The sequence below is a fragment of the Ascaphus truei genome, chromosome 2 (assembly GCF_040206685.1).
Source record: "Ascaphus truei isolate aAscTru1 chromosome 2, aAscTru1.hap1, whole genome shotgun sequence".
In the NCBI taxonomy this organism is placed as follows: Eukaryota; Metazoa; Chordata; class Amphibia; order Anura; family Ascaphidae; genus Ascaphus; species Ascaphus truei.
The window spans coordinates 318,379,203-318,394,307 of record NC_134484.1 but is presented as its reverse complement, the minus strand read 5'-3'; the positions used below and the strand labels follow the sequence as shown (position 1 = coordinate 318,394,307).

The 15,105-nt window shown below is 49.8% G+C and overlaps 1 protein-coding gene across 1 annotated transcript in view; it reads left to right on the top strand.

Moving 5' to 3' along the window:
- Positions 1–8,972: 8,972 nt before the first annotated feature.
- The window catches only part of LRRFIP2 (LRR binding FLII interacting protein 2), a 501,877-nt gene continuing 495,744 nt past the window's right edge, over positions 8,973–15,105 (top strand). The window contains exon 1 of the mRNA XM_075586521.1: positions 8,973–8,985. The gene's annotated coding sequence lies outside the window, so the exon portion shown is untranslated. The remainder of the gene's footprint in view (positions 8,986–15,105) is intronic.

Here is a 15,105-nt window from a genome sequence, read left to right as displayed (position 1 = left end):
GAGAAGACACTGGTGTCAGAAAAGCCCCGCCTGTCCCCACGCCTTCCTACCTACCGGCGCCTCTGTCCCGCCCTGCGTGGCCGCTTCCCCCGCTCCCCCGTCAAACCGCGCTCCATCGGCACGCTGCCCCGCCTTCTGGGAGCGCGCAGCGGGTTCCGTCCATGCACATATCTCAGCGTGTCATGCTCCAGTCCCGGGTGCGTGCACGGCACACGCGTGCACAATTTAAAGGCACCAGCACCTGCAAGAACGCGTGCACTTATCTCCGGTGGGCTACACCTGTGATTCATCCTGCCTCAGCCTATTACCGCTCTACCTACATCTGAGCCACTCCTTCCCCCACTCCCTCATTGGTTCCCTCCAGTATTTAGCCTCAGTCATCCCTCTGGTTGTTGCTGAGCATAGACCTTTCTATGCACCGTGCTCATTTGCAGCTTGAGTACCTGTCTCTGTTATTCCAAATTCCTGTTGTGATCCTGCTTGTGCCTTACATGTCTGTTCTTGTTCCCCTGGACCACGGCTTGTTTAACGGACCTCTACACTCTCTACTCCATGACCACGGCTTATAGACCTCGACCATTCTACGCTCTCCAACCCTGAACCACAGGCAAGTACCCGCTACCCTCTCCACTCTCCAACCATGACTCTGACTCGGCTATATGTTCATGACCCTGCAATCAAGACCCACCCCCTGTGGCTTAGGGCGGTGGTTATATATCTTCCCCACCTCAGCCCCCGGTCCAGTCCAGGTTGTAGTGAGCACCCGTGACATTATGCTCAGCCAAACACACCCGGACCCCACTGAGGTGGTTCCACAATTGCAAAAGATTGAAGCAATGTTTAAACAGGCGGAGGGGTGCCTGAACCAGAGTAATCTACAGATGGAGTGGTTCCAACATTCTTTAAAGGACCTAGATGTCCGGGTTACCGCCCTCCTACCAGATGTCCCTAGTCTGCTGTACAGGTAGCAACCTCTGCTCCCTCCATTAAAAGTTCGGCACCACGTCGTCCAACTCCCAACCTTTACGGGGGCGACCCTCTGGGATGCCAGGGATTCCTTAACCAGTGCTCCATACAGTTTGAATTACTGCCTGCAAACTTTCCTTCTCCCCATTCTAAGGTGGCGCACATCATCTCACTCCTCATGAACGACGCGTTGGCTTGGGCCTCACCGATTTGGGAACAAAGACCCGACCTCACATCCGACGTTGACCGATTCACCGCAGAATTCCGAAGGGTCTTTGACACACCAGGAAGGAAGGTAACGGCAGCCTCCTCACTGCTGAATATATCCCAGGGAAATTGCACAGTGGCCCAATATGCTCTCGAATTCCGCACCATTGCCACCGAGACCGGGTGGAACGACGAAGCATTGTCAGCGGCGTTCTGGCAAGGACTGTTTGAAAACCTCAAGGATGAACTGGCCCTACTGGAACACCTGTCAGGACTACAGGCATTGGTGGCTCTCTGTATCCGCATGGATCAGCGTCTCCAAGAGAGAAAGACGCAGAGAGGTAAGCGCTTGCGAAGTTCATCTACATTTCTTCCTTCACCTATCCCTAGCGGAAACCCCCCGCTGTAGCAGTCGAGGAACCCATGCAACTTGGACTTAGCCATCTGTCCACAGAGGAGAGACAGCAAAGACGACGTTCGGGCCTTTGTATGTATTGTGGCAACAACGGGCACCTAGTCACCACTTGCCCCGTAAAACCGAGAAAAGCCAACGCCCAGTGAAAGTCGGGGGAACTACACTGGGAACCACGTCATATCTTCCTCCCAAATCTCCTACCAGGATCTACATTTCCATCACCCTGTGCGGGGACAACTTTAAGACAACCACACATGCCTTCCTGGACTCCGGGTCAGGAGGCAACTTTATCGATCAGGGATTTGTGGAGAAGAACAGGATACCTTTAATCCCTAAGAATCGCCCAGTGGGTCTCGAGGCTATCGACGGTCGCCCTCTCCAACCGGCCTTTATCATTTTACAAACCACCCCTCTTTCTCTACACTCCCCCGGTGGTCATTCCGAGGTTATACAACTCGATGTTATCCACACACCTTTGGTAGATATCGTCAAAAAAAGGATAGATCCCTCACACCCTGTATAGACTATCGTGGGCTCAACAAGATAATGTTCAAGAACCGTTAGCCCCTCCCTCTGATTTCAAAACAACTCGACAGACTCCAGGGAGCCACAATCTTCACTAAACTGGACCTCAGAGGGGCATACAACCTGGTGAGGATCCGTTATGGAGACGAGTGGAAGATGACGTTTAACAATCGCAATGGGCACTATGAATATTTGGTTATGCCCTTCGGGCTCTGCAATGCACCCGTGCTGTTCCAAAAAATTGAGAACGAGATCTTCAGGGATCTACTCGAAAAAGTACGTAGTCGTATACTTAGACGACATCCTGATTTCTCAAAAAACACTGCTAAGCACTGTGAACGTGTGAGACAGGTCCTCCAGAGATTACGCTCTAATCACCTCTTCGCCAAACTGGAGTAGTGCCAATTCCATCAGTCCTCTACCATGTTCCTGGGGTACATCATATCCAGTACTGGCTTGACTATGGATCCGGATAAAGTCAAGGCGATCATTGAATGGCCATAACCACTGTCTCTCAAGGCAGTCACAGATACCTAGTGTAACCCTGTTTCCCCTAGAACACCGGAAACTACCTAGTGCTGCTCTTATACCTGTTGGTTCCAGGAGCCTGAGATTCTGCCATGGAGAGCCTTTGGTGTATACTTACTCTGGTGCAGTGCCTCCACCTGTGAGGGATCCCAGTAGCCCGGAAGCAGCCCCTCACAGGACACAATAATAAAAAAACACACAATGTAAAATAACACAACCTTTACTATGATGCAATAAGTATAGATTTAAAGCATTATTCTCCCTTAAGAGCAAGATATATATACAAATACCATACGCCTTGCAGGGCTTACTCTCCTGAAGTGCTACCCACCACCGTGTCCCACACCATGTCCAAAGAAATGTGTATCTCACACAGAGTCCCCAAGAGTTATACAGTGTAACGCCTGTAAACCCGCAGATGTGGGTAAGGGTACAACATGCACCCACAGCAGTGAGGGCGTGCCCGGAGTGTGGTAAAGTGCGTTGCCGGGCCTGATGGAAAAAGGGTTAACGTGATACTTGCTGAGTCCGGGGTGCCAGAGGTACGGAGATCCAGATCCAAGAGCCGTGGGTCAGGGGCAGGAAAAAGCAGCGTAGTGAGGTCCAAAGCAGAGTCCAGGGGTAGCGAGGTACATGTAGTCAAACAAGCCGAGATCAATCCAAAGGTATCCAAACAGGGGCAGGGACAGGAACAAGAGCTGTAACAGATAACAGAGCTTGGCATAGACACTGCACACAGAAGTCACAGAGAAGCTATGCAGAGCAAGGAAGGAAAGGGCTGACTGGGGTTATAAAGGAAGGAGGGCCAATGGTAGCAAGGGGTGGAGCAGATGTCTGTCTGGGTGATTGCAGGGATAGGTCCAGGTAAGCAGGGAAGGAGACACGGGTGTGTTGCACGGTAATCGCTTGCAGCCGATGGGGGGGCGGAGCCAGCGGTGTGGGAGGGCTGGTAAGATGACCGGGTGCACGAGAGTGTGGCGTGCACCACGAAGGAATGGCTTGGTGAGGAGGAACAGGTGAGAGACCTAGGGAGTGGGGAAGTGGGGCGGAGAGCCGCCGTGGGGCCTGAGGTGACGGGGACCCACAGAGAGGTGCGTGTCCCCCGATCCGTTACATACAGCGTGTAAAGTCCCTTGGCTACTAGCCCCACAATGTCCCGAAAGAACCCACCCTTTTAGGCGTGATCAGTGCCTGGGTGTAGACCGGTATGTTGGTGCACTTGTAGACTGTTACCTGCCGGGCGCGACAGCACCCGGTCAGATGAAGCTTCACAAAGTATCCGCCGATTCTCCCTCTCTCCGCGACATCGTCAAGGTGATCCCATCAAGGCAATGTCTCTGCAGTCTCTCCAGCGAAGCCTGATTTCAACCCTCTCTGCAAGTAGTTCAACATCTGCTGTGTCCCTAATATATCTAGTCACTACAGTGATCAGTTCCCTAAGCTAGGGCCTGTCCCTGTAGCAGCCACAAGCTATGAATGATTCAGGGTCTATCTTGGACCTAAGGGAGTATATGCTGGTCTTGTGTAGAGGCTTACTTGCCCTCCACACAGACCCTTTGTCCCCTACCTCTCCCTGTCACACTCTGCCACGCTACCTCCTGTGACACACTTCCTATTCCTCCCTGCAGCACTTCTCCAGCTCCTTTCGCTCCCTCGCGTCAGGTGGGGTATTCCTAAGGCTCATAGGACTTGTAGTCCTTTCCCAGAGCCTTCCCTGATTGGCTAGCCTTCCCTGATTGGCTAGCCTTCGCGCGCTTTTCCACTGCGCATGCGCGACCTCCAATGGCTACCGCCGCTCCTCTGTGCATGCGCAAGCCTCCCTAAGATGGCGGCTCTCTCTCTGAGATCACCCGAGCCCCCGGCGACATGATCGCCCCATCGTGCACACCGGCAGCCTCCCACTGCCCGCCCCCTCCCTCGGAGCTCCCGACACACTTGACCGCGCATCCACACGCCCCGCAACCGGCCGCAAGTCTCCTGCAATAACGAAGCTACACAGCAAGGGGCACAACCTCGGAGGGGGGAACTGGCTACATCCTCCCCTGGTGAAAACCACAATGACCCCGCTTGGGAACGCCAACACATAATTATATAATGAAAAATGTAGTACATAACTATGATACACATATCTCACTTCACTTTAGACAGTATGGTACAGTTCAGTGAACATATTAATCACGGAGGCCAGTTTAGCTTTAGTCTGCTGCTGAGACACATAGTGGGGTGCCCCTAATTGATCATACACCACTCTAATAGATGGGCGCCTCATTCTCTGACTCCGACGAGTCTCTTCATTTTTGTCATACACCAATGATTCGGTGGCTTGAAGCCCCATTTCTCCAGCAAGAGGTGAATTAGATAGCACACAGTCTTTATTAGGTACAAAGCTAGGACTACTAGGATTGAGAGGACGATGAGTGGGAGTTGCTTGGTACTGGTTTTGAGGTGCAGGCCCATTACCCGGAGCTCCTTCAGGATGTGCCCACCAATCGTTAGTGGATTCATTGGTTGTCCCTTCCATAGGATCTTGTTCTTGTAAGCTTGGTTGAATGTCAATAGGCTCCCCCAGTTCAGAGTTATCAGTTACTGTTTCAGATTCTGGATCATTTCCATCCACTTGCGGTATGGGCAGCAGGTGATTACGATGCCAAACACAAATTTCGAAGGACGACAGCATCTCCAGGCCGAAGTTCTCTATAGCGAATCTTATGATCGTATCTCCGCTTATAATTAGCATTCACCTGGGCAGCAGCTCTTTCGGCGAGCTGATAGGCACAATGTAGACTGTCTTGGAACCTTTTTACATAGTGAAAGTGCATTGTATTGGGTATCCCATCTGTAGATACCCTTAGACGAATGTCCACCAGTAAGTGTGCTTCTCGCCCAAACATGAGAAATTACGGCGTGTATCCCGTTGATTCTTGCCTAGTGCAATTGTATGCATGTACTAAGGCCCCCACATGTTTGCTCCATCCCCCCTCCTTGAGTCTTGCAGCGTGCCTAACATATCGAACAATGTCCGATTAAATCTTTCCAGAAGGGCATCTCCCTCAGGGTGGTATGGAGTGGTTCAAGACTTTTGGGCATTTAGCAGCTTGAGCAATTCTTTGATAAGCTTACTCTCAAAGTCTCTTTGCAATACTTTTGCCACAGTGATAGCTTTTTGATCTTTAGTGGGAAACGTTTGGGCGTATCGAGTGTAGTGATCCAGTTGCCGATGCCTTTTGAATCGGGTTCTATACACAAAAAGTCCATACATACTAAATCTATAGGGGAAGCACGGGTGGGGAGTGTGTTTCTATGAATGCACCGTAGACATTTCCTGCAGTGTTGTTCCACTGACTCCCACATTCCAGGCCAGAAAAATCAATCTCTCACTAAGCCGAAGGTTTTATCCACCCCCAAATGTCCGTGATCATCATGTAGTGATCTTAAAACGAGGCCTGGTAGACGCCGGGGTAGAAACAGTTGTCGTCTGTAAGGATGATCATGATATCGAACAACTCTATAGAAGAGGCCATTACCCATTTCAAATTTTTCCCATACCCTCATGAGTAAGCCCACAGCATCAGGAAGAGCCCTTTTTATTAATGAAGAATCATGTTTGTGCCTCTCGTATTAGACAGTATTAGCCGCTGAATCATGTATTTGCGCCAGTACCAAGTGAAAATGACAAGTGAAATTTCCAAGTGAAAATGACATTCTGGTTGATGCCCATTCCATCGGGGTGATAGTAGGCTTCGGGAAGGGCTTGAGGTCGGCACCCTAAGGAATCTGCGACTCGCAGCTCGGAGAATGCCACTCAGTTGTTTATGATGGCTGCAGTGGCACACATAGCTCTCATCCCTGGCCCCGGAATTTCTTCCCAGGAACCATCATCGGAGTTCTCATCCATTCCTGGTCTCCTAGTTAGAGCATCAGCTCCTATGTTGAGGGGCCCAGGTTTATATTTCAGAGTGAACTGATATGTGGAGAGCGTAGCCAACCATCTATGACCTGTTGCATCTAATTTGGCAGTTGTTTGAACATAGATCAGTGGATTATTGTAAATTCGGACTTCAAAGGTGACCCCATAGAGGTAGTCATGTAGTTTTTCTGATACGGCCCACTTAAGGGCAAGAAACTCCAACTTATGCACTGGGTAGTTCTTCTCACTAGGAGTCAAACTTCTGCTTGCATAGGCCATGGGGCGCAATCCAGTCGGGTACTTCTGGTGTAGTACCGCTCCCAATCCGTTAAGGCTGGCGTCCACGTGTAGGACGTACGGCTTCTCTGGGTGAGCATAGGCTAGAACGGGAGCCTCTGTTAGACTCTTCTTCAGTCCCTTGAAAGCTTGCTCACAGGCTAATGTCCACCAATCCCCGAAGGGGGTTCAAGGTGTGGTACTCTTCTGCTTGGGGTCCTCTGGGTAAACCTTCAGTAGATTATTCCGCGCAGCAGCCTTCTTGGAGTACCCATCCACGAACCTCCGGTAATATCCGCAGAACCCAAGAAAATACCTCAGCTCCATCACATTCTCAGCTCGCAGCGAATTTACCACAGCTTCTACCTTGGCAGGGTCGGTGGCCACTCCATCCTCGGCGACAATATGGCCCACGTAAATGACGGACGTCTGGCAGAAGCGGCATTTGTCCAAGGAGAGCTTCAGGCCTTCTTTACGTAGTTGGTCCAGCACCTTCATCAGCCGAGTCTCATGCTCTTCGAGTGTTTTTCCGAATACGATTGTCGTTTAAGTAAACCAAGCACTCACGAGGACTCATATCTCCAATCGTTCTTTCCATCAGCCGTTGGAAGGTGGCCGGTGCACCGCAAATACCTTGAGGCATTCGGGTGAACTGGTAGAACCCCATCGGACAAACGAACGCTATCTTCTCTTGATCGGCCAAGCTCATGGGAACCTGATAGCACCCAGATCGAAGGTCCAGTACACTAAACCAATGAGTTCCGGACAACGCGCTGAGGTTCTCCTCTATTCGTGGTAGCGTGTATTGATCAGGCACAGTACGTCTGTTCAAGGTTCATAGGCGGATAGACCCATTTTTCTTCCGAACCACCACTATCGGCGAGGCGTACGGACTTCAAGATTCGGTCACTATACCGGCCGTCTCCATTTCATTTAGTACGTTCCGTACATCCTCCACGTCTCGGGGAGCTATACGTCGGGATCTTTCCCAGAACGGAGTGTCATCATTCAGACAAATCGTGTGCTATGCGTTGCGGCTACATCCCACGTCCATCTCGCTCGTAGAAAATACTTCTCGCCGCTCTCTCAACTGAGCACATAGCCTCTCCTTCCATGCTTCCTCCAGTGGAGATTCCCCGAAGTCAAATTGTAGTTCTTCTGGCTGTTCCCCCACACTGGCAGCATTGACTGTCGCTATGTCATCCACAGGATCCACAGGATATATCCTGCCCAGCCTTTGTCCTACTTCAAATGGTACTGTGTGCAAGGAAGTATTCTGAATGGACACGATAATCCTCTTGGGGACGCCTGAGGTCCGCTCACGTACTTCAGGTATCATTCGGTATCCCCAATGCAGTTCAGACTCGGGGAGGGTCTCTAACGAAAAGTATCTGTTGGTTTCATGGTGACTGTAATACTAATAATGGAATCTCCACTAACCCTTGTTCTTGATTGAAGATTTCGCTGCATTCCTCCTGAGATGCTACCCGAATACATTCCTCCTTTAGTCCAGAGGCTATTTTCAGGGATGACAACGGCAGCTCACCGGCTTCATGAAGGTACGAGCGAATCACCAACCTCACTATGTCCATATTCGTGCCCAATATGATGGGTGCATGTGTATGTTCACGAGCCTCGGGACAAACCAGGGCTTCCACCGCCATGGGGTGCGACTTATAAGTGTTCAACTGTAGGATATCCACCTTAACCACCACTATTCCATCTATGGGGTAATCATCCTTACTCAGCCCCCACAACGTCATCTTTTGGGCCGACTGCAAAGGAAGATGGCTGATGTGCAGAAGGGACAGTAGATGATAGTCACCTGGGACCCGGTGTCCAGTAGCGCTGAAGAGTAGATTCCTTCCACAATGACTCGTATGATAGCAGTGGGTCCTACTATACTGTATACATCGGGAGTGGTCCATCTTCTGTCTGGACCCTTACGTCTCCTCCACTATCTTCAGGTAAGGCTGGGAACGTAGTGAGGGTTTGCTGTGCTCCGACCATAAAGGACTTGGCACAGGTGGGAGAGCTTTGTCATTTCGGACACTCTCTAGCGAAATGACCTGGTCGTCCACAGTGGTAGCACGTGCGTTCACCGTATTGTTGTGAATGTCTGGGTGATCTAGGCGTTGGCCTAGTACTCACAGCGGGAGAGGTTTCCTTCACAGCAGGAGTCCATGTGGCTTTTGGGCGGGGTACCTCTTTTGTCACCTCCTTTACGCGAATCTTTGGCCTTCTTCAGGGTATGTAATCTAGTATGGGCCTCATGGACTTTCACCTCAACCAGTAGATCTTCTAATGAAGGGGGCTCTCCTTTCATCAGGGAACGTCTAATCCTGACCACGATATAGTGTGTCGGTGTAGCTCCCCGTAGAAATTGGTGCGTCGATGCTCATCCACAGCTGAGGCACTAATGACTTTACGGGAGTGTAAATCCCACAAGACCAGCTGGAGTCTCTGGATAAAATCAGATAAATCTTCTCCCTCTTTCTGGCGGAGATTGTAATATTTAGTCCACAACTCACTCACGTCATCTTCCTTTCCGTAGGCCAGGATAAGAGAATCCATCATCTGCTGAGCAGTGACATCCTCATGCTAGTGCTTATACATTTTTATAGTGGTGGCCGCGGGAGGCCGTAGACATTCCATTATTCGCTGTCTCTTTACCGCATCTGAACAGGTTCATTCTTCTAATACCTGTGAAGTGTATTCCTTCCAACCCTCAAATGTCTCTTCACCAGTGGGAGTAGGCTTGGTCCCTGAAAAGATTATTAATTTGCGGTATGGCTGTGGGGGTGGGGATTCAGATTTGGACCCGCCCAATTGCAGTATAGCCTTGGCTAGTAGCTGGATATCTTCCATTTTACTCAAACCGGGTCTGTCTATACTTGACCTTGGACTGGAACAGGCTAGTGCACTGAAATCATCGCCATAGAAACTCGCGGGAGGGGAGGGAGACAATTGCGGAGTGACTCGAGCTAGTTCCATGGGAGGACAGTCAGGTTCTGTTTATATGGGCCTTGCGGGATAGATTACAGGGCTTTAGCTTCTTGGACCCATCCAACCAATCAGTCATAGTCACCCACCCAAGTGTCAGTCACCCACACACCCCGTCACCCACACACCCCGTCACCCACACACTCTCTCTCACCCACCCCATCACCCACACCCTCTCTCTCACCCACCCCGTCACCCACACAGTCTCGCTCACCCACCCCGTCACCCACACACTCTCTCTCACCCACCCCGATACCCACACACTCTCTCTCACCCACCCGTCACCCACACACTCTCTTTCACACACCCCATCACCCACACACTCTCTCTCACCCACCCACACACTCTCTCTCACCCACCCCGTCACCCACACACTCTCACCCACCCCATCACCCACACTCTCTCTTACCTACACTCTCTCTCTGTCACCCACACTCTCCATTACCCACACTCACTCTCTGTTACCCACACTCTCTGTCACCCACACTCTCCCTTACCCACACTCTCTCTCTGTCACCCACACTCTTTGTCACCCATACTCTCTGTCACCCACACTCTCCCTTACCCACACTCTCTCTCTGTCATCCACACTTTCTCTCTGTCACCCACACTCGCTCTCTCTCTGTCATCCACACTTTCTCTCTCTCTGTCACCCACACTCTCTCTGTCTCACACTCTCTCTGTCTCACACTCTCTCTGTCTCACACTCTCTCTGTCTCACACTCTCTCTGTCTCACACTCTCTCTGTCTCACACTCTGGGTCTGGATATCTTATTTACCTTATATATCTTAACTTCCCTATACCTACACTGAAATAACCTACACTGCTTACTTCCAGATCTGACTCTCAAGCTTCACATGGGAGACATCGGAACCCCCCCCTAACCCAGAAGACAGGTAGAGAACACCTCCCCTCCAATATATAACATTGCGGGAATGAGGGTACCTGGACATTGAGGGCCTGCGGATCAGGTAAGATTGCTGCTTTAGAAATTGTGAAGCGGGGGCATCCAGACACAGGTTAAGGGGTTCAGGAAACTAGTCATTCAAGTCTGGCTTTTTTTTTTCTAGATTAGTGAGGTCATCCGACATTCACACACACACCTATGTAACACGGACTAAATGTAATACAATAAATAAACTGTTATGTCAAAAACAAATATTGTTATTAGTTCTTACTAGGAATTTATTCAATTTCTTTTTTTTTTAAGCGGGGCTGAGGCGGGGCTAGGGGCGGGGCTAGGTGGCGAGTAGATTGTTTTGGTTCGGCGAGTAGATTTTTGGGTAATTTGTCAAGCACTGCATATATATATATATGTCATAGTATATGTGTAAGATATGTGTGCAGAGGTATGTAAATGGAGACTGTTTTAGGGTGAAATTATATATTGGCTTTATTGAGCCTGTTCCTTTATCCAGGCAAAACATACAAAAACAACCAAATAACAAACCCCTATCCCTTTGTAAGGGCTAACTTACTTCCCCAGACCCTACAGTATCTGTAGGGCTAGAGGGATATTCCCATTACCACCCCAAAGTCTCAGGAAGTACCTTAAGCAGGTGACCCTCCATGTCAGTCTCTGCAAGGTTCCTGGGTCCTCTGTATCCAGGGAATATGGGTGTCAGGGTGTCATGATCTCAGCACAGTCTTTGTGCTCAAGACAGTGTCTGTGTGCTCTCCTTCCGGGAGCCCAAATGTGAGCTATGGAATCTCTCTCCTGTGTCTCACATGAGGCTTTTTACAGAACTCTTATTAGTCCAGGTGGAGACTAGTTAATTGAGTAGCTGCAATTAACTATCTCTCTGCTGGATTCACAGGGCTCTGAGACAGGCTTTAGTTAAACAGGGCTATTTCTGTGTGCGTGTGTGTTTAAGTTATGGTGGGTGAAAAAGGCAACAAGAAACCTCCACCATATTGCATATAGCAAATAAAAAGATCACTTGTGAGCACATTCACATGTCTTAGGCAGGTCTGCAACCCTGCCTTTCACCATTATCCCCAGCATACAGTGCTTCAACTGCAGCAAGGGATTCTGGGAAATGACATGCAAATGAGCACACAATGTGTCACCTTTTGTCTGAAAAACCATTGTTACATGGAGCCCATATAAGCTATTGCTTACTGTTAACACAGCTTTAAAGCAGAGCATGGGAATCAGATGCAAAGCCAGAGAAACAATTCACAGACATGTGTGCTCATTTGCATGTCATTTCCCAGTGTTTGTGAGTGTAGAGGGTGGAGGAGGGCTGCAGTGTGTTTTGTGGGTGTAGAAGAGGGGGGCTGCACAGTGTGTAGGGGGGACTGCAGAGTGTGTTTGTATATATATATATATATATATATATATAGAGGGGGGGTTGCAGAGTGTTTGGGTGTATAGATGGGGGCTGCAGTGTGCATTTGTGTGTGTGCACAATTTCCTTTTAATAAACTTGCAGTAAAAGCATAAGAATGTAGACAATCATGCTGAGAAAAATCAATATGACTACAAAAATGTATCTTTTTTTATGAAAAAAAAAAAAAAAAGCCTACATTTAGCCTATAATAGTAATGATCCCCTCAGAACAGGGTATTATTGGCCAATAATGCCCTGGCTGGGTTAAAGTCCCTCGGCTTCGCCTCGGGCCTTCAACTCTTCCAGCCAGGGCATTATTGTGTTGTAGTGTAGAACCCCTCGTGTTACAGTATATACCCCTGCAGGAGATGCACGTGACTTGGAGCTTATGTTGATGGTTACATTCAGTGAGTACTATTTTCTACTATTATGACTTATTCATCATTTTGGACTCTTGGACTGCAATATTGGACATAGGATTGCCATCAGGACTGAGAAAATGCATACTACTACTGTATGTGCTGTGCAAATATGCATTTATAGGGTTTCAGTATCAACTGATATCACCATCAAGACTTTTACCAGCACTTACATACTCACATGCAATATATGACCATCTTGCTCTGGTTTAAGATACCACATTGAACTTTGCTGTTTGTGGTTTGAGCACTAGTTGAGACTCAGTGGTCTCTTGTTCATTGTAGTGTAAAGTGTTACAGTAGGTAAAAGTGTGGTTTTACAGTAACTGTAAAATTCTTCCTTCTCATTACAGAGCGTATCCAATGATAAGGGATGCCAACAAGGTGAAGAGAGTGGAGCAAGCACAGGCATGGATCGAATGTGGCAAGACTTTTCAGGATGTCATCTTTTCTGATGAGACAACTGAGATTTGCCACATTTGTATTCCACAAAAAGGGATGCCTATCTCTGAAGCCACGGCCCAAGCACCCACTGAAGATGCATGTGTGGGGTGCGATCTCTAGACGTGGACCACGATGCATAATCATCTTTAAGGGTGTAGCCATGTCCCCCCTCGCGTGTAGCCAGGTCCCCCCTCGCGCACTCACCCCCTCCTTCCCAGTTGCGAGTGCGAGCATAGAGATCCCTGGTAGCTAGGGACGCGAGCGGCGAGCAGGCCGGTTGCCGGGGACGCGATCGGGCCGTCGCTAAGGCCGCGATCGCGTTGCCACCGGCCCGGCGGCTCGGGAAGCAGGGCGCCGCCATGTTAGGGCTGTTGCGCATGCGCAGTGGTAGAACAGCGCGGGAGGCCCCAGGATAGCTCGCGCATGCGCGAGATGAGTCTGCCAGCCCCCAGGGTGCACAGGGGCAGAGACACATGACGCCAGGGAGCCGTCAAGGCCGGATTCCTGTGCTCCCAGTTAGATACATTTCGCGGGGTTTTGGCAGCACGCAGATCCTGTGCTCCCAGTTAGATACATTTCGCGGGGCTTTGGCAGCACGCAGGCACTCAGGATCCGGACCAGCTAGGGGTAAGAGGTGGATGCAGGGGTCAGTGACCCTCTGCATTAGGCCAGCAGCCCCCAAGGTCCCAGTTAGGTCCTGAGTCACCTATCAGCTTGTGGAGCTTAGGGACAGGCCCTAGATAGGGACACTGCCCCATTATTGGTTGAATAGTCAGGGACACAGTGTTGAAGCCGTGCGGCTCTGTGAGGTGGGTTCTGGGCTCAGAACACCACCAAAGACCCTGCGACTAAGAGTGACATTGTTCGCGCTGGACTTTCAACCTATGCGGTGTGGAGGACCACGTCGGATCGTGCAGATTTATATCGCGGTACCCGTGGCTGGAGCCCGGGCAGGTAACCTGCAACTCACGTGCACCAACCAGGCCTATCACCAAACATAGTGGCTGCGCAGTCACACATACACATGTACAGTGGTATTTGACTTTGGGAGCACGAGACATTTGGGTGGGGGTTACTGGACACAGGGTGGGGTCACGTTGTGGGAGGTTAGCGTCCGCCGTGACGCCTAGAGGTGGTAGCGTCCGCCGTGACGCCTAGAGGTGGTAGCGTCCGCCGTGACGCCTAGAGGTGGTAGCGTCCGCCGTGACGCCTAGTGTGGTTAGTGTCCGCCGTGACACCCAGTGTGGTTAGCGCCCGCCGTGGCGCATGATGATGTTATGATGTTATGATGTTATTGCGTGATATATGTGTTCCCATGCAGTAAAGCCAGTCCTGTTTTATATTCGTTCGCATTGTGTGGTTGTTTCCTGTGAGGGCCTCCTCCCACTCCGTTGGGATCCCTCCCAGGTGGAGGCGTTGCACCTAGAGATGTATGATATGTATGTACCCCAGGTTCCCCAAGCGGAGGCTTAGGCTCCTGAAAGCCACACAGGTTGCACAGCAGGTAGTAGCGGCGGTATTGATAGGGAATACCCGTTACAAGGGTAAATAATGTACAAAGTCAAATGCTGTAGCCTTATGCACTTGTACAACTGTAGTGTATTTTGTACCCTAATGTTACATTTTTCTTCTATTTTTCCAGGAATCATGTTTAAAGTATCTTTTTCCAAGAAGGAATAGTCCCCCAGATTGTTGAGTACATTAGGCATGATTTCCCATCTGGTTACCGTTTCTTCCAGGACAATGACCCTAAACATACCGCCTCTAATGCCTATATTCTTGCGAGCAGTATCAACTGGGTTAAGACGCCATCGGAGTAAGTTCTCCAGTGTACATTAACTTTTTCTCATTGTTTTAAACTGTTTTTATCTGTTCAATTAATTCGCCATTTCCCCCCCCCCCCCCCCCCCCTCCCATATCACCAGATTTGAACCCCATCGAGCTGGTGTGGCAAGAAAGGTTGTTAAAACGTCCAAAAAGGAAGAATTAACACAAGGAATAATTATATTCTGGAGCGGCATACTCACAGTAGACAAATGCAACAACTATAGAAATCATATTGCCAGTGTGTTGCCTGTTCTT